This window comes from Mesocricetus auratus, unplaced genomic scaffold (genome assembly GCF_017639785.1).
Source record: "Mesocricetus auratus isolate SY011 unplaced genomic scaffold, BCM_Maur_2.0 Super-Scaffold_100676, whole genome shotgun sequence".
NCBI classification, from domain to species: Eukaryota; Metazoa; Chordata; class Mammalia; order Rodentia; family Cricetidae; genus Mesocricetus; species Mesocricetus auratus.
The window spans coordinates 14,013,311-14,031,177 of record NW_024429266.1 but is presented as its reverse complement, the minus strand read 5'-3'; the positions used below and the strand labels follow the sequence as shown (position 1 = coordinate 14,031,177).

At 46.4% G+C, this 17,867-nt stretch overlaps 1 long non-coding RNA gene across 1 annotated transcript; it reads left to right on the top strand.

The window, feature by feature from the left end:
- Positions 1-3,262: 3,262 nt before the first annotated feature.
- LOC106021793 lies at positions 3,263-5,448 on the top strand. Its single transcript, XR_002384508.2, has 3 exons — positions 3,263-3,488; positions 4,306-4,433; positions 5,365-5,448. It is a non-coding gene; the product is annotated as an uncharacterized LOC106021793 (long non-coding RNA).
- The last annotated feature ends 12,419 nt before the right edge of the window (positions 5,449-17,867 follow it).

Genomic DNA, 17,867 nt, shown 5'->3' with positions numbered 1-17,867 from the left:
AGGAGATTAAAACACAGTAAGCAATCAAAACAAACAGCCAGTGTCGATGTCTGTGAGTCACCTGCCTGGCACTACAGAAACAGGGCACCTCTCCAGAACTCCTGGCCCAGTCTGCTGCATAGTTAACAGGGCTTTGACTCCAGCTACAATCACATTCAGTGCTCGTCCATGACAAGCCGCCCAGAAGAGTCTCAAGAGTGCCCTCTGGTGTCTAAGAGGAGTCACAACTACTTAGAGAAGAGACTCAAAACAGGGTTACTAACTGAATGAATCCCACCCTCCTGGGCCTCAGAATATGGCGCTCAGATCTGACTCCCTCCGCTGTACAAATGGCATCACCTATTCTGAAACCTGGAGAGAGTGCCTGAGCATGCCCTCACTAGTTAAGCTGCCTGATTGACACAGTCTAGAGTCACCTGAGCCTCAATTGAGGGGTAGCCCAAGCAGGTTGGCCTGTGACCATGTCTGTGAAGGACTGATGGATGGATGATGTGGGAGGGCCCAGCCCACTGTGGGTGGACTATCCTAAGAAAGTGGGCCTGGGCTACACAAGAAAGCTGAGCGTAAGCCAGAGGGTGAGCCGGCAAGCAGGGTTCCTCATGGTCCCTGCCTCAAGTTCCTGCCCTGACTTCCTCACTGAGGGACTGTGACATGGAAATGTAAGTCAAATAAATCCTTTCCTCCCCTTAGCTGCTTTTTGGTCAGATGTTTTATAAAAGCAACATGAACTAAGTTCAAACAGAGGGCTTCAATGTTTTCTTTTATTATTATTTTTCCTGTGGTACCAGGGATTGAACCCAGGGCCTCACAAAGTACCCTACCACTGAGCTACCTTTGGCCCATCAGGATTTTAGAAGTCATCAGTCCAGTGCCCTTCCCTCCATGGTCTCTCGTCACCTGACTTCTCAGTTCTGCTCCATTTATCCTATGTTGCTTTTAACAAAATCTCAGTCATTCAACTGTACCAATAAAGACCCAGAAGCCAAATGCTGGGGTGAAAGCCTGCTAGCTCAGAGAGGCAGAGAGAACAGATGGCTGCCCTTCCCCCTCTCTCCCTCTCTCCACTGTCTCCATCCACCTCCTCACACTCAGTGCCCTCCCTTCTACTTCCTGGGCAACCTCTATCGGCCATCCTGACTCCCCCCCCTTTTTTAAAAAAATAATTCTATGTTCACTTCCTGTCAACTGGTTGCTTGTTCTGCCTCTTGACCTATGGTTGACTTTATTGAATCCTGTTTACAATACTCACCAGAAAACTCTTGGATTAAAGATGTGTGCTAGGGCTGAGCCACACCACAACTAGAAACAAGTTTTTCCAGTAAATAACACAACCTCGGGGTGCAGAGTGTGATCAAATACCCTGCAACAATTCTACACCCCGTTTCCCCCTTATCCACCAGTGCACTTCTGCCATGGTTAATACTGATTGTCAGCTTGGCAGGACCTAGAATTTCCTCTGCATTCCTAGAACCGGTTAACTGAGGTGGGGAGCCCAACCCTAAATGTGGGTGGTACCATTCCACAGGCTGGGGCCCCGGACTGGACAAAAAGGGAAAAGCTGAGGACATTCGTGTCTCTCTGCTTCTGCCACTGAAGACACAATGTGACAGTTGCCTCTCACACTCCTGTGCCTGCAAACTGTGAGCCCAGGGAGATCCCCAGGTCCTTCAGCTGCCTTTGTTAGAGCAATGAGAAAAGTTACCAACACACAAGCCAGACTTCTCCGTTCTTCTATTCCCGCATGGGAAAAAAATCCACATAGTCTGGAGTGGTGATAGTGAGAGCAATTCCAGCCTTCAGGAGGCAGAGGCAGGTAGATCTCTGTGAGTTTGAGGCCAGCCTGGTCTACAGAGCGAGTTCCAGGACAGCTAGGGCTACATAGAGACCCTGTTTCAAAAAAAAAAAAAGTCCTCAGGTCCTGTCAAGTTCAATGTGTGTGTGCCAGATATCAGTGACACGAATTTACAGTTTAGGGGGAATGAGAAATTAAATGAATATACACAGAGGTCATTAAACTGTGGTGCTGGCCGTGAGGCGAAGCATGTGAAACCTAAGAGAGTTGGCGGCAGAAGTACCTGGGTTTTGACTGTCTGGGGAGTTTCCTTGAGCAGTGATTATTGCCTGAGCAGCTATCTAAGGGGATTGGAACTGGAGAGAGGGACTTCCTGAAGGTGAGGACGAGTTTGTGATGTCCTAGACTAGAAAGCTCTAGTGCCTGCCTGCATGAGGGAGGGTCTGAGGAGTTGGGGGAACAATAGGACCTTGGGTTGTGGAGTCGGCCTCCTAAGGGCATCCATGAGCCACTTAGTGGTTTTTAACTGGCTGCTGTGTGCAGGGTGGATTGAGGGGAGGCAGGCGCTGTTTAGGAAGGAGGAGGAAGGGAGGTTTCCATCAGGCAAGAGAGAAGTGGAAATGGGGGGAGTGGGGAAGGTGAAGGACTCATAGGAGGTACTGATGGCTTACAAACGGAGGACTTATAACCCATTGGAGGAGGAGGGCTTCCAGTCAGAACGTTTTCCTCCCCCCCCTTTTTTTTTCTGGGTAGAGGACTAGTCAAGAATACATTTTCATTTTGTAAGTATGTTTACTAAGCAATAATAATAATAATAAATAATGCAAAGATACATTCCATCTGCACCTTATGCATCTCTTGCTATTAGAGGAATGGATTTTCTCAGTCTTTTTTTTTTTTTTTTTTTGGTTTTTACGAGACAGGGTTTCTCTGTATTGTTTCGGAGGCTATCGGTCTAGCCTGGCCTCGACCGCACAAAGATCCGCCTGCCTCTGCCTCCCGAGTGCTGGGATTAAAGGCGTGCGCCACCACCGCCCGGCTTCCTTCCTCCCTTTTGCATCCAAATTGTCTGTGACTGTCACCCTCCCCCCAGTAGTGGCTTCACAAAGGTGCACTTTACCCTGGGCCTGTTTTTCCAGGGTGGCCTTATCCGTCTGTTCCCCCCTCCTAACCCCCCCCCCCACATACATCCACACCCGCAGGCCTGCAGTTCGCACCTCTCCCGGGAGGTGGCAGCAAATGGAAACCAACCAGCCAACTTTTGCTGTCGTTGGGAAATGTCCCCATATTCCAACTTCTTTAAAAGCCGTCTTTCTGAGCGGCCTCAGAGGGTGGAGGGTGTGACTTAACCAGGGAATGTTTCCCCGGGCAGAGACCAGACTGACTCAGTGATTTTTTTTTTTTTTTGTGGGGCGGTACCTCCCTCTTTATTTTTGGCTGTGGCCTGTTTGCACAGGCTTCCAGTGTGGCAGTTGCTGACCTTTCGCAGCCAAACCAGGGACCCAAGGGCACATTCTTCCTTCACTAACTCAGACCTGAGGGTCAAAGATCGAGACAGGCTGAACCCAGGGAGTTGACCTGGGAACCCTGTTAGAATCTGAGCCTGGCCAGAGAGGGAGACAGGCTCTGAAAGGCTGTTGGCAACAGGCTCAAAAGTGTGTCTAAGTAAAAGATCGAGCGAGATTCGTCAGGTAAGGTAAGGGGCAGAGAAAGAGAGGGGACTGGGTAGTAGGTAACAAATACACCACGTACAAACAGCAAATGCCCTGAGGTCTGGTTAGGGGCTGAGGGACAAACATCAGAATCGGGGCCTCCCCTTAGCTAGGAGACTGGCGTCTGCAGACTAGTGTGCAGATCTGAACCTGCCGTGTGACAATCCCTGCAGGACATGTCTTCCCTGTCTGGCAGGCCTTTTCCTCTTCCTCTTCCTCCTGTTTTGGTTATCTCGTTTCATGTAGTCCAGGCTGACCTCAGATTCACTAGAAACTTCTGATCATTTTTGCCTCTGCCTCCTGAGTGCTGGGATTGTAGGTAGCCTGGGCTATTCAGTGCTAAGGACTGAGCCTGGGGATTCGTGCTTGCTAGGGACTGTGCTCTACTTCTACGGAAGGGCTCGACCAACAGCGTTACCTCCCTAGACTGTTAGTGTTAGTGTACTAGCCTGTCCAGTTCAGCAAGGGTGTGAGGGAGGACCTCAGTGCATAACTGTGAGAGTCAGCTCTACCTTACTGTAACAGACACCTGAGAGAACCCACTTAAAGGAGGAAGGAGTCATTTGAACTCATCATGTCAGAGGTTTCAGTCCATGGTTGTCAGCCCTTTGCTTTGAGCCTCTGGTGGCACAGTGCATAATGATGGTAGCATATGACACAGGAGGTTTATTCCCATAGCTACAGCTGGGAAGCAAAGGGAGAAAGGAAGGAGTTGAGGTCCCATATCCACTTCCAGAACAAACCCTCGTGACCTAACTTCCTGCCACATCACAGGCTGGTGACCAAGTTTCTCACACACAGACCTCTGAGGAGCACTTGGGGCTTAAACTCTGGTGACAGTCCATCCATCACTGAATCCAAATACTCTGAGAGGATGTCATGCTTTACTCTACCAGAGACTGCTGAGTCTTGAACCCTGATGCTTGCAGGTAATCTTTAGTGGGCTTTGTATCATATTTCCATGTTTTGGTAGCCTGGGTTTCCTGATGCCAGCAAACATGGTATGGCTTTGTCTATGACCATTTCTCCTTGCCTTGGGCTCAGGCCACCTTGAATAACATGCAGTTCTCAGCCATACTGTTGTCTGCCTGTCTGTCTGTCTCCATATCTCATAGGCACATCTTTGTTAATTGTTTCCATCACCTGAGATGGTTCTTGATCTCTTGCATCAGGCAGGGCTCTCCAGAGCATCAGAACCACAAGGGTGTGTATATAACTTAGAAGAAGCCCACAGACTGCTGTGGTTGGTGACATAGTTCAGTCTGAGTCCAAGAACCTGAGAACTAGGAGTACTGACTTTTAAGGGTGACAGAATATGGACATTCCAACTCAAACACAAAGAGCAAACTTGTACTTTGTGATGGCTAGTCTAACTTGTCAATGTGACAAAATCTAGAATTGTCTGGTAGTTTAGAAGATCTGGAAGTTGGGTGGTTTATGTGTGTACATGAGTGTGTGTGTTCTCATCTGTGTTGGGTGACTTATGTGTGTGTGCATGAGAGTGTGTGCACTCATCCGTGTTAGGTGACTTACGTGTGTGTGTACCCATTGTGTTGGGTGACTTTTGAGTGTGTGTGTACCCATCCGTGTTGGGTGACTTATGTGTGTGTGCACCCATCGTGTTGGGTGACTTTTGAGTGTGTGTGCACTCGCCCATGGGAGAGTGGCTCTATTGTGTTAATGAGGTGGGAACACCGCCATTCCATGGCAGACTGTGTACCTGAAAACGAGAGCTGAGCAAGCAACAGCGTGCCTTCACCCTCTGCTTCCTGACTGTGATGTCACCGGCTGCCTTGAACTGTGAGCTGAAATAAGCCCTTTCTCCGTTGAGCTTATTTTTGTCTGGATATTTTATCACAGCAACAAGAACAGGAGCAAAGACATCCCTCCTCTACCCTTTTGTTTGACTCGGGCCTTACTCCAAGGGACGCTTCCTCCTGCACTGGTAAGGGTGGGTCTTTTTAAACACTGTACTGATCTGCTAATCTCTTCTAGACATACCCAAGAGCAATGTTTTATCAGCCACCTGGACATCCCTCAAACTGACTCAGAAACTATATCATAGCTAGGTCACCCTCTCTATTAAGTTGACACTCATATTCAGTTTCATTTTTTAGTCATGCTTAATCTCTAAACAAAGACATTAAAAAGTCATAGTTCCACCCAATATGGCATATTTATATTTCATACACTTGAAAAGAAAATGTATTCATCCTTCCTGGAAGAAAGGGTAAAGCCCTTGACTGGTGTTTACTGTTTTCCAAGTACTACAATGAAATATTAACGGTATTTGAATACTGACATAAGAGTCAATTTGATCTTAAATTATAAGGCAGGGGAATGGAAGAAGAAAGAAAAGCAAAGATATTTGATATAAATACAACATAAATGTTCATATACACAAACATATTCATAACAAAAGAGGGAGAAATATATGAAAATTATAGTTCCCCTTTTTGTAACTGGTCATGTATGTGATCATGGCTACTGGGTTTCTTTTAGATTTATTTTTACTGTCTGTATAAGTGTTTTGCCTGAAAATAAGTATGTGTACTTTGTGCATGCCTGGTGCCCAGAGAGGCCAGAAGAGGATGCTGGATCCCCTGGAACTGGAGTTGTGGATGGTTGCAAGTTGTATGGGCATCAAATCTAGGTCCTCAGCTACAGCAGCAAATGCTCTTATGGCTGAGTTGTGTTTATAATTACCTTCCATTGCTCTTCTGCGTCTCCTTTGCCTTCAGAAGAACACCAGAATTGATTTTGATTGTATACAGGTTGAGTGACAGGAGCCTGTGGTGATATTTGTTTATGATCTAATAAAGCTTGCCTGGAGATCAGAATGCAAAGCTATCCACAGCCATAGTGGCCAGGGAGTGGTGGTACACATCTTTAATCCCAGCAACCACACTAGTTAGTCATAGGAGCTGGGCAGTGGTGGTGTACATCTTTAATCCCAGCACTAGAGAGGAATGTAAGACAGGAGCTCAGGGTCTCAGGTCATTCAGTCTCCAGCCATGCAAAGGACAGAAATGCCCCAGCCTTGGTAGAGGTAAGAACTCTCTAGTGGTTGACTTCTTTGCTTTTCTGATCTTCAACTTGAACCCCAACATCTGCCTCTGGGTTTTTATTATTCATGCTACAGGAGTCTTCATCCCTGAAGAGTCTGAGTAATTAATAGTCTTTGGGTCATTGTAGCTCTCCATTGACCTTAATCACAGGACATGCAAATACTAAGAGACACTCTTGAGGATCATGAGTAACCACCCCCCCACACACAAATAGTCTTCCAGCTCTACTATTGAGTAGTAGTCCAATTTTGTATTGGTGATGGAGAACAAACACCCGAAATGTAATCTTCAATTCTCTCCTTAGCACTTTGATACAAAGGCTTGGGGAAGCCAAAGTGACCACTTTTAGTCTGAACTTCTGACTAAATGGAATCTTTGAGTCCCTGGTTGAAACATTCTCTGGAAACAAGAGACATCTAGACCAGCAGCTCATGACATTGCAGAAATTTTGCTCCTCAATCACTAGGTGTACTTTGAACCACTAAAACTTGTTGGAGAAAGTGCTACGTGTTGGCGAATCTGGATCACACATACAGTCTTCTGAAGAACATTCTCCCAGTCCCACAAAATATTGTCACCTAGCTGCCATTGTAACCAAGTTTTTAAAAGTCACCCTGGCTGCTTCAGGCTGGTGGGAAACAGTTACAGCTGGTGAATTACATGAGTGTGGGCTCATTGCCACAGTGTTGCCATGAAGTAAGCCCCACAAAGCAGCGCTGTTTAGGATGGTGGATGAGGTGCCTTGTAAATGCACTATGGGCAGGCAAAGCAAATTAGTAGCCAGAGGAAGTGTCTATGCCGGTAAGGACAAAACACTGGTTGTCTGTGATTATAAGCAGTCCAATGCAATCACCTGGTCACCAAGGAGCTACGTGACTATTATCATCTGGCCAATTCCTAGCCATATCTAAGGACTCAGGACAGTTGTCACTGTTCTCAGGAAGACTCCCTGTATATCTAAGTGGTACAGACAGCATGCACTATGCTTTGTACTAGACACTGCGGAAACTAAGATACATAAGTTACAGTCCTGAGTCTAGGTAAGAGGGCCCCATGATATCTACTACAATTGCACACACGCTTCTATGGAAACATATAAGAGAACCCAGCCCAAATGGAGGGCCAAAGATGACACTGAGTTAGACAACAGAGGGAACAGAGAGGGAGAAAATGTTGCATCAAGAATTAGTGGTGAGAAGAACTGTGTCATATTTGGACCACTGCAGACTTTGGCATGAACTCCACAGATAAAGAGGGATATGGTGAAAGAGTAGGCTGAGACTGGTTCATGCAAGCCTCCAACAAATAACCTTCCATCCTAAAGGCCTTGAGCTTATCCTGAAGCCCTTAGGGAGAGTCTAAAGGATGCTGAAAAGGGGAGGATAGGATCACGTCTGGTTTTAAAAGGTAACACTGGACCAAGGGTGGAGTAGAATGCACGTATGTGTTGTGGTGGGTGTGTGGTTTGAAAGAAAATGACCCCAAGAGAGAGTGGCACTATTAGGAGGTGTGGCTTTGTTGGAGTAGGTGTGGCCTTGTTGGAGGAAGTGTGTCACTGTGGAGGAAGGCTTTGAGGTCTCATATACGTTCAAGACACACCCAGTATCTCAGACCATTTCCTGTTGCCTGCAAGATGTAAGACTCCGAGCTCCTTCTCCAGCACCATGTCTGCCTGCACACTGCCATGTCCCACCATGATGATAATGGACTGAATCTCTGAACCGTAAGCAAACCACCCCATTTAAATGTTTTCCTTTGTAAGAGTTGCCATGGTCATGGTGTCTCTTCACAGCGATAGAAACCCTACTTAAGACAGTGAGTGTCCCATGCTTGTGGTCCCAGCACTTAAGAAGTAGAAGTAGAAGAATGAGAATTTAAAGTGATCTTCAGCTCTAAGTAAATGTGAGGCCAGCCTAGGCTATCTCAAAAAAAATGAAATAAAAAAATAGAGACTAACTCCGAGCTGAGTGAGGTAGTACATATCTGTAGTGCCAACACCCAGGAAGCTGAAGCAGGAAGATGGCCGCAGGTTTGAGGCCAGTCATCACCACATGACAAGACCCTGTCTTACAAAAACAAAAACAAAAGGGACTGATGAGAAGGCTCCATGGTTAAGAGCGCTGGCTGCTCTTACAGAGGACATGGACGTTCACAGATATCTATAATGCCAGCTCAGGGGATCCAACACCCTCTTCTGGCTTCCACTGGCACTGCACACACATGGTGCACAGACATGCATGCAAGCAGAACATTTGCATTTATTAAATAAACAAATCTTTAAAAAACAAAACCCATAACTTTGGCTTCAGTGAGAAGGATAAATCAGAGTTAGACAGGAGTCAGAGGTGCATGTGGATCACAGATGTCCCAAACCAAGACTGACACTCAAGGGCAGGAGAATGGGAACATCCAGGAGGTAGCAGAGAAAGGGAATTGATAGAATTAATCAAAAATTCATTCTGGTTTCTGGATTTGGCACTTGGAGGAATAGTTGCATTATGCAGCAAGATGCAGAACATAGGGGGGATGTATTTGGGACAAAATATTAGTTTTGGGTAAGTTGAATTCAAAGTTCCTTGTGGTCTAGAAGATGGAGAAATCAATGGGAGAGAACTTATATAATATATGCAAAGCCATCATTAGTCTCCAGCAACACACACACACACTTACACACACACACACATAAACACACACTCACACACATACACACACGCATACACACACTCACACACATACACATACACACAGTCTCATACACACTCACACACACTCACCCTCACACACACATACACACACAGTCTCACATGCATACACACTCACACACATACACTCACACACACTCAAACACACACACAGAGGAAGAAGGAAAATTTGATACGTGCTATCCCATGGAAGAACACAGAAGATAATGTGTTAGGTAAAAACAAGCCAGTCACAAAAAAGACAAATAGTATGTTCTTTTACCTTTGCTGAGAGATCTATGGAGACTATACTCATAGAAAGAAAAAGGAGAATTTTGACTGCCAAGATGTGGAGAGCAGGGAAATGGAGGAGTTGCAATCCCACACCCCCTTCCCCATTCTGGCTCCCATCTCTATCACTGGCACAATGGAAAATGTGGTATTTAAAGCTTGTAAATGAAATGCTAATCTCTTGCTTTGTTTTTGTTATTTTTTGTGGGAGGGAGGGGTGGCTTAAGTGACTTGGGTAGTGGACAGTGAGACATACTTTTATTTTCTTCCCTTCAGTATTTTTTTTCCTCATCGGAAAAACAGGTGAAAAATCCATTTCTGGTTACTGGTTTCTGATGGGCCTGAATGTTTCTGCAGACTTCCTCGTAGTTCTGTCCTGGCAAACAGGCTCACCTTGCACGGATGGAGGGTCAAGGGCCCCAGCACATCCACTGTGGGGTCCGTGCACCGAGCCTTCTGTGCCAGCATGCAGCATGTACGCTAGACATGTAGCATGCCTCAGGGTGGCCCTGGCAGCTGTTCCAGCAGTTTTCTACCTGGGTGGGGAGAGGGAAGGGAACTGAGTCTACCCAGCTGCCTTGCGAATTCTCCTTGGAGAGATCTCCAAGGAGGGTATTAGATTCATCCACAAGTGTGAACACACACAAGGGAAGATTCCTGGGGGAGCTTTCTTGGCTCCTGATAGTCTCTCTCTTACTTGATTCCCCCCACATACCCACACCCACACCACCATCAGAGACAGAGTCTTCCGTGGCCCAAGCTGGGCTCAAACTGGCTACGTAGCAGAGGGTTGGGATTGCCTTGGACTTTTCATTCCCTGGCCCTGTGCTCCACTACAGCCGGTTTTATGCAGTGCTGGGACTGAACCCAGGGCTTCATGCATGCTAGGCAAGCAAGCACCTTACCAACTGAGCCTCACCCCAGCCCAGGCCTCTGGTTCTCTGGTTGAACAAAATAAATTCCACTCAGCCACTGTTGCCCCGGCTGCAGGAGAAAGGGCTCTGAGATGGGTTGAGGGGGGGGATAAGTGTCCTTGTGTCACCTGCCCCTCCGCCCTTGATAGACTGAGCTTATCAAGGAACAGAAACAGCACCCTCTCTGTACTATGGCTTCTCTCTCTCTCTCTCTCTCTCTCTCTCTCTCTCTCTCTCTCTCTCTCTCTCTCTCTCCCTCCCTCCCTCCCTCCCTCCCTCCCTCCCTCCCTCTCTCCTTTTCCTTCCTTCTTTTCTTTTTAGATGGGAGTTTCTCTGTGTCGCCTTAGCTGTCCTGGATCTTGCTCTGTAGACCAGGCTATCCTCAAATTCAGGGGTCCTCCTACTTCTGCCTCCTGAGTGCTAGGATTAAAGACCAGTGCTACAACTGCCCAGTTACCAAGGGTGGCATCTTTTCAGAGGCTCTGAACATCTGGTGGTTGTGAAACTGGTTGGATGGGGGCAGGGGTAGCCCCTCCCACCTGCTCCCCTAGGTGGGTGGCTCCGTCTTCTGTGGAGACTAGCCTCCAGGCCTTCATCCTTTTCCTACAAGGCACCTTTACCACAGGCTCTTGCTTCCTGTCTGCTTTGAGGGGTAGCAAGGTGCAGTAGTCCAGGGAGTCATGGTTAGCCCTCGAAATGGCTCCTGAGCCATCTCCCACTTTCTTTTGGCTTGTTCTGATTTCTTTCCCAATCTCTCTCTGATGGGGCATGGCGGGGCGGTGTGTGTGTGTGTGTGTGTGTGTGTGTGTGTGTGTGTGTCCAGAATCATATTGCAGAAAGGGCTGGGAATAGAGCTCGGTGGTGGAGATCTTGCCTAACCTATGCAAGGGCCTGGGTTCCACCCCCAGATCTGTAAAACAAAACTAGAGCTTGTCATTATTTATTATCCCCAACCCAAAGGAGCGGGTTTGCTTTCTGGATACATTTCTGCTCATCATTATATGTAAATTCCAACTTCCTAGCCTCCAAATGGGCAAGTTTCTGAGCTGTGATTAGCGGTACTGTGGAAGCCTCCAGTTCAGAACGTTTTCTGATAAAAGAAGGAGGGCTCTATTCGTTGAAAAACATTTCAGAAATACTTTCTTTCTCCCTGTTCCGAAGGCTCTCCTCTTGTTCTCCCACCCTCTCCCCGAGCACTGCCAGATGCCATCTGCTCACAGCTTTGACACTGAGCTAGCGGTTAGTAATTCTAGGTGTGGGAATACGGGCTTTAGTTATGGTGCTGTTTATGCTTTTTCTGTAACCTGTGTATTTTTCAGAACAGAGACTGAAAGGCTCTCAGCCTCCTTCCTGGGGCTCACTGCTGGTTCTGTGCTATCTCGGTTCCCAAGCTGTTAGCGGTTCCACACTGTGTCCTTTGTGCTCGGCCAGATCTCAGTGTTCCAGGGCACAGCTTCTCCCACCAAACCACGGACGCCTGCCAACCATTCTTGCTAGGCTAGGAAGTGAACCACCGATCCCAGAGATTAGCAAACAAAATAAGGGGATGCAGGGTCCCCAGGGATCTCTCCACATAGTTCCACCACAGGTACTAACTAGCTTTGCTCCAGTGGCCTGGCTCCTATTCCCAGGCAGAATAACCAGCTTGTGAGATGGATATCCTGGTCTGGGCTGAGGTGGCATGTGACTTGCCATGTGGAGGAGCTGCAGAAGCAGGATGAAGGTGTAGATCCCTGAGCTGCTGCTGCTTCTTCTTCTTCTTCTTCTTCTTCTTCTTCTTCTTCTTCTTCTTCTTCTTCTTCTTCTTCTTCTTCTTCTTCTTCTTCTTCTTCTTCTTCTTCTTCTTCTCCTTCTCCTTCTCCTTCTCCTTCTCCTTCTCCTTCTCCTTCTCCTTCTCCTTCTCCTTCTCCACCTCCTTCTCCTTCTCCTCCTCCTCCTTCTTAATTAGAAACAAACTTGCTTCAAATGTCAATCCCAGCTCCCTCTCCCTCCCCCAAGAGTGCAGGCTGAGAGAGCATCCCTCATTGTGGGATTGTCCATTTGTATGCCAGGGATAAATACCGATCTACTACCCAAGGCCCTATACTCGCCTCCCCCTGTTGTTTCTGTGGGTTAAACCAGCCCAATCTTGACCCCCTTTCCCATCAGTCCTCCTTTTCTGTCACTGGATTCCAGGAGTTCAGTTCAGTGTTTATCTGTGGGTGTTTGTCTCTGCTTCCATCAGTCACTGGATGAAGGTTCTGTTTCCCAGAGTCTCTGGCAGTGGGATTGTAGGCTGGCACTCCCCTGATCCATGTCTAAAATCCATATATGAGTGAGTACATACCATGTTTGTCTTTTTGTAACTGGGTTACTTCACTCAGGATGGTTTATTCTAGTGCCATCCATTTGCCTGCAAATTTCAAGATTCCATTGTTTTTTTTTTTTCTGCTGAATAGTACTCCATTGTGTAAATGTACCACATTTTCTCTATCCACTCTTCAGTTGAGGGGCATCTAGGTTGCTTCCAGGTTCTGGCTATTACAAATAATGCTGCTATGAATATAGTGGAACAGACATCCTTGTTGTATGAATGTGCATCTTTTGGGTATATGCCTAAGAATGGACTTGCTGGGTCTTGTGGTAGACTGATTCCCATTTTCCTGAGGACTCTCCATACTGAGCTTCTGGTTTTAACAAGACCTGGCCTGCCCTCATTAGCCAGTTCTTAACTGACAAGCCATACCCATCTACTCCTTCAGTGTCTTCATTGAGGACAGTGGCTCCCAAGTTGACAAGTGTGTCTGAATCACACAGAGAACTTCACATACCTGAGTTTCTGACTCAGCAGAATCAGGATGGAGCATGAACGTTCACTTTTCCCAAGTCCTTAGATGATGCAGATGTTGCTGTTTTGAAACAACACTTTAAGCACCGCAGGCTGGGCTCAGGGTCAGTAAAGCACCTGGCAAAGTAATTGTTGTACAAGCATGTGGTCCCGAGTTCAGATCCTCAGCATCCCATAAAAAACTGGATGTACCTATAATCCCAGCACTAGGAGGTGGAGACAGAGGATGCTGGGGCTGGATGGTTAGACGGTCTGGTTGCATCAGTGAACTCTAGGTTTAGTGAGAGATCCTGTCTCCAAAAACTGAGGTGGGGCTGACAAGATGGCTCCGGGTTAAATGCCACCGACCCTGACAACCTGGGTTCAACCCTTAGAATCTGCGTGGCGAAAGAAGAAAACTGACTCCTACAAGTTGTTCTTCGACCCCACGTGTTTGTCATGTCCTGCAGGTACTCACAATGCACACGTAATACATGTAATAAGAAGTTTTAAAAAGATAATGCAGGGAGTAACTGAGGAAGATGCCCTGACACTGACCTCCAGCCTCGGAAGGCTCATGCATGGGTGTGTACACACCTGCGTGCGAGTGGAAGTGTGAATGTAACTGGCTTCCATAATCTCAAAGGGAGTGGCACTATTAGGGGGTGTGGCTTTGTTGGTGTGGGTGTGGCTTTGTTAGAGGAAGTGTGTCTCTGTGAGGGGCGGGCTTTGAGGTTTTGTATGCTCAGGAAGCCTCCCAGTGTCTCAGTCAACTTCCTGTTGCCTTCTAGATGTAAGACTGTCACCTATCCCTCCAGCACCGTGTCTGCCTGCAAGTCACCATGCTCCCTGCCACAATGATAATGGACTGAACCTCTGAAACTGTATGTGAGCCCCTTAATGAAATGGTTTCCTTGTAAGAGTTGCTGTGGCCACCGTGTCTCTTCACAGCAGTAGAAACCTTGGCAATACCTTGCTGCACACATACAGGAATGTGTGCACTTGCACACCACATATAATGATTGGTTAAGTCAGCCATGGTGGCACATGTCTGTAATGCTGGTACTTAGAAAACAGAAGCAGGAGGAACATTATAAATTCAAGGCAAATTGGATCTGCATATCAAATTCTAGGTCGGCCGGGGCTACATAGCAACACCTTGCCTCAAAAATAAAATAAAAGTAAAAGAAATAAGCATACATTAAAAAAAATACCGGTTGTGGTATGATTCTGTGATTAGTGGTTAGGTCTGTTGCAAATGAAAATAAAAGTAAATAAAGTAAAAATAATGTCATAAATATTTTCTGGTACAGATAGGTTGGGGAGTGTTGTGCAGTTCTGTGTTTTGCCCATGCTTCTGACATCTGTGCACTAGTATGTACAGAGTGGGAGGTACTGCTCGGGAAGGGGCGTATCAGTGTGTGTCTCAGCTCGGAAGGCTGTACCCTCTGATCTTATGGCAGCCCATCCCATTATCCTGACTGGAAATTTACGCCCCTGGATCACTTCCCCATGCTATGTCGTCCAAGATGTCCCTAAGCTCACCGGCTCAAGTCATCCTGCCCCCTCAGCTTCCCTCGTAGCGTGACCACAGGCATGTTCCAGTCTGCTCAGCTAGTGCATGTCGCTTTTAAGAGTACAAACATGGCGCACGATTTCACAGTAAGACCGGCGTTTGGAGCCATGCTTCAGGGAGTCCCCATTTTTCTTTCTCATCTTTCTGTTATTCCCATGGCAATTCTTCCTCTACAAGCGAGTCGAGTATCTGGTCGTCATCTTCCATGCCACCCGTCTAGCCTTGGTGGACCCCTCTCTGGAGGCTCTGCAGGTGGGTTCAGCATACTGCTGTTTTCTGACATGGTTCATAGCTGGAACTGCTAGGAAGCAAACCCTTGATGTGTGTCTGTGTCTCTGGAGACAAGAGAGAAGTCAGGGGTAGGGAGAGATGTGCTTTGTCTCCACTGGTCAGTAAATCTCCCGGACCATTCATACTACTAACATTTGGTGCTGGCAGGGAAATTCCTAAAGAAATTGTAGCTTACAGTCTTTACCAAGAATAACAGAAGGCAAAATGTTGATAATTTGCCCTCTTTCTTCTTCTTCTACTTCTTTTTTTTTTTTTTTGGTTTTTTGAGACAGGGTTTCTCTGTATTGTTTTGGAGGCTGTCCTGGAACTCACTCTGTAGACCAGGCTGGCTTCAAACTCACAGAGATCCGCCTGCCACTGCCTCCCAAGTGCTGGGACTAAAGGCGTGCGCCATCAACGCCCGGCTTTGCCCTCTTTCTTCCTAAATAACAATTTTGTTATGACTTTAATTTAATTTAAAAAACTTAAATTGCATTTTATGTGTGTTTTGCCTGCATGTATACGCCTAGTGCCCTCAGTGGTCAGAAGAGGCATCAGATCCTTTGGAACTGGAGTTAAAGATGGTTGTTACATCTGAGTACTAGGAATTGAACCAGGTCCTCTGGAAGAGCAGCAAGTGATCTTAAGCTCTGAGACATTTCCCTAGCACTGGGTCTTTCATTTTAGAGCTATGGATAGTTTCTTCATAGAGTTTTGGTTTAATTTTGCTATCTTCTCTGTGATAATATACTGTATGCACACTACACTGTACTAATCTTTCTATTGTTGTTAAGTTCTCATTTATAGGAAAGGTTAAACAATGTCTTTTTTTTATTGAAACAGGGTTTCTATGTGTAATAACTCTGACTGTTCTGGAACTCAGTTTGTAGATCAGGCTGGCCTTGAACTCACAGAGATCCACCTACCTCTCCCTCCTGAGTGCTGGGATTAAAGGTGTGTGCTGCTATACCCACCTGGCTTAGACAATGTCTTAAATTGATGATTTTATTTTATTTTTCATAGTATGATTTGGGAGTTTTGTTTTTTGTTGTTTTGCTTTATTTGAGAAATTTTTCTGTCCTCACTAATGTTACATGTTTTCCTCCTAAATAATCAATTTAGAGACTTCATTATTTTCTTCCTGGAACTTCAGATCTGGAACTCTTACATTTTAAAAAATGATCTGTAGGGAGTCTGGTGGACTGCAGCATACAATAGAGATATTTGCATGTATATGTTTATCATGGTGCTATTTACAATAATCAAGTTATACAATCAGCTCCTACCAATGGTGAATGGACAGAGAAAATATAGTGTATGTACACACTGGAGTGTTAATTAGATGTCAAGAACAAGCGCCCAGGCTGGCCTTGAACTGGGTGGAATTCACTATGTAGCCACGTCAGCATAATTTCTTTCACAAGCAAAGTATCGATGCTTAAAGAGGCATTAAAGTAGAAGGGGAACTATTGGGAAAGAAGAAGGGGACCAGGACAAAAGAGATTCATAAGGAATGGTAAATATGGCTAATGTACATTATATGCAAGTATGAAAATGTCAAGACGAAACCTGTTATTCTGTGCAGTTAATGTACACAATGATAAGGGGGAATAATGACTTGTCTTACAGATACTTCTAGACTTCTGGTAGGGTTACATCCCAATAAAACCACTGAAAGCTGAGAGCCTGGTGACTAGAAAATGCATCCATGACTAATCTACCAAGCAGCTCTCTAACAAGGCAGTACGCCCAGAGTCCCAAGTGTTTACCTTCAGGATTAAGGGGTAGACCTGGAAGTGACATGGAAAACAAAAACAAAAACAAAAACAAAAAAGCCCGCTATGGGTACTGGCAGTCCCCCATGTGAGTTACATTTGTGCTTTAATGTACCTCGCCATTAGATGGTGGTATAGTAATAGACTTAACAACTCAGGCATGGAGGCCTGGCCTTTTCCTTCACTTTAAATAGGTTCAGAGAATTTGAAGTTGGTCCTTGTCAGACCAGCAAAGTAGATTTGCTTCCAGACTCCGGGCTGTAAGACTCCATGGCAAGTCAGGTGGAGTGAATGTTAGGAACAGGACTTCTCTGATTTTAAAAGGATAAATAAAAAATTAGTTATGGGAGAGATGGCTCAGCCGTTAAGAGCACTGGCTGTTCTTCCAGAGATTCTGAGTTCAATTCCCAGCATCCACAGGGTGTCTCACAACCATCTGTAATGAGATGTGGTGCCCTCTTCTGGCGTGTAGGCATACGTGCAGGCATAGTACTGTATACATAAATAAGCCTTTAAAAATTAGTTATGTGTATGCATATGTGTGTCTATGCATGAGAAGGTGTGTGCCCATACTGGGTCACCTGGAGCTGCAGTTTCCTTATGTGGAAGCTGCCATCCTAACTCAGAGTCTCTGCAAGAGCAGTATACAAGGCTAACTGCCAACCACTCTCCTTCTCCCTCCCTCCCTCCCTCCCTCCCTCCCTCCCTCCCTCCCTCCCTCCCTCCCTCCCTCCCTCCCTCCCTCCTTCCCTCCCTCCCTCCCTCCTTGCCTGCCTTCCTTCTTCCCTCCTCCTCCTCACTATTCTCCCTTGTGCTGGAAATGGAACTCAGGGCCTCATGCAATCACTCAGCTTCTGAGATGGGGCTGTAGCCCCAGAACTTGACTTTTGACTTTAGGGTGTCCTGTGACCTCCAGATTTGGGATAATGATCATTTATGCTCAAGAGTGCTTAGACAGGTTGGGGGATGTTGCTGTGAGACA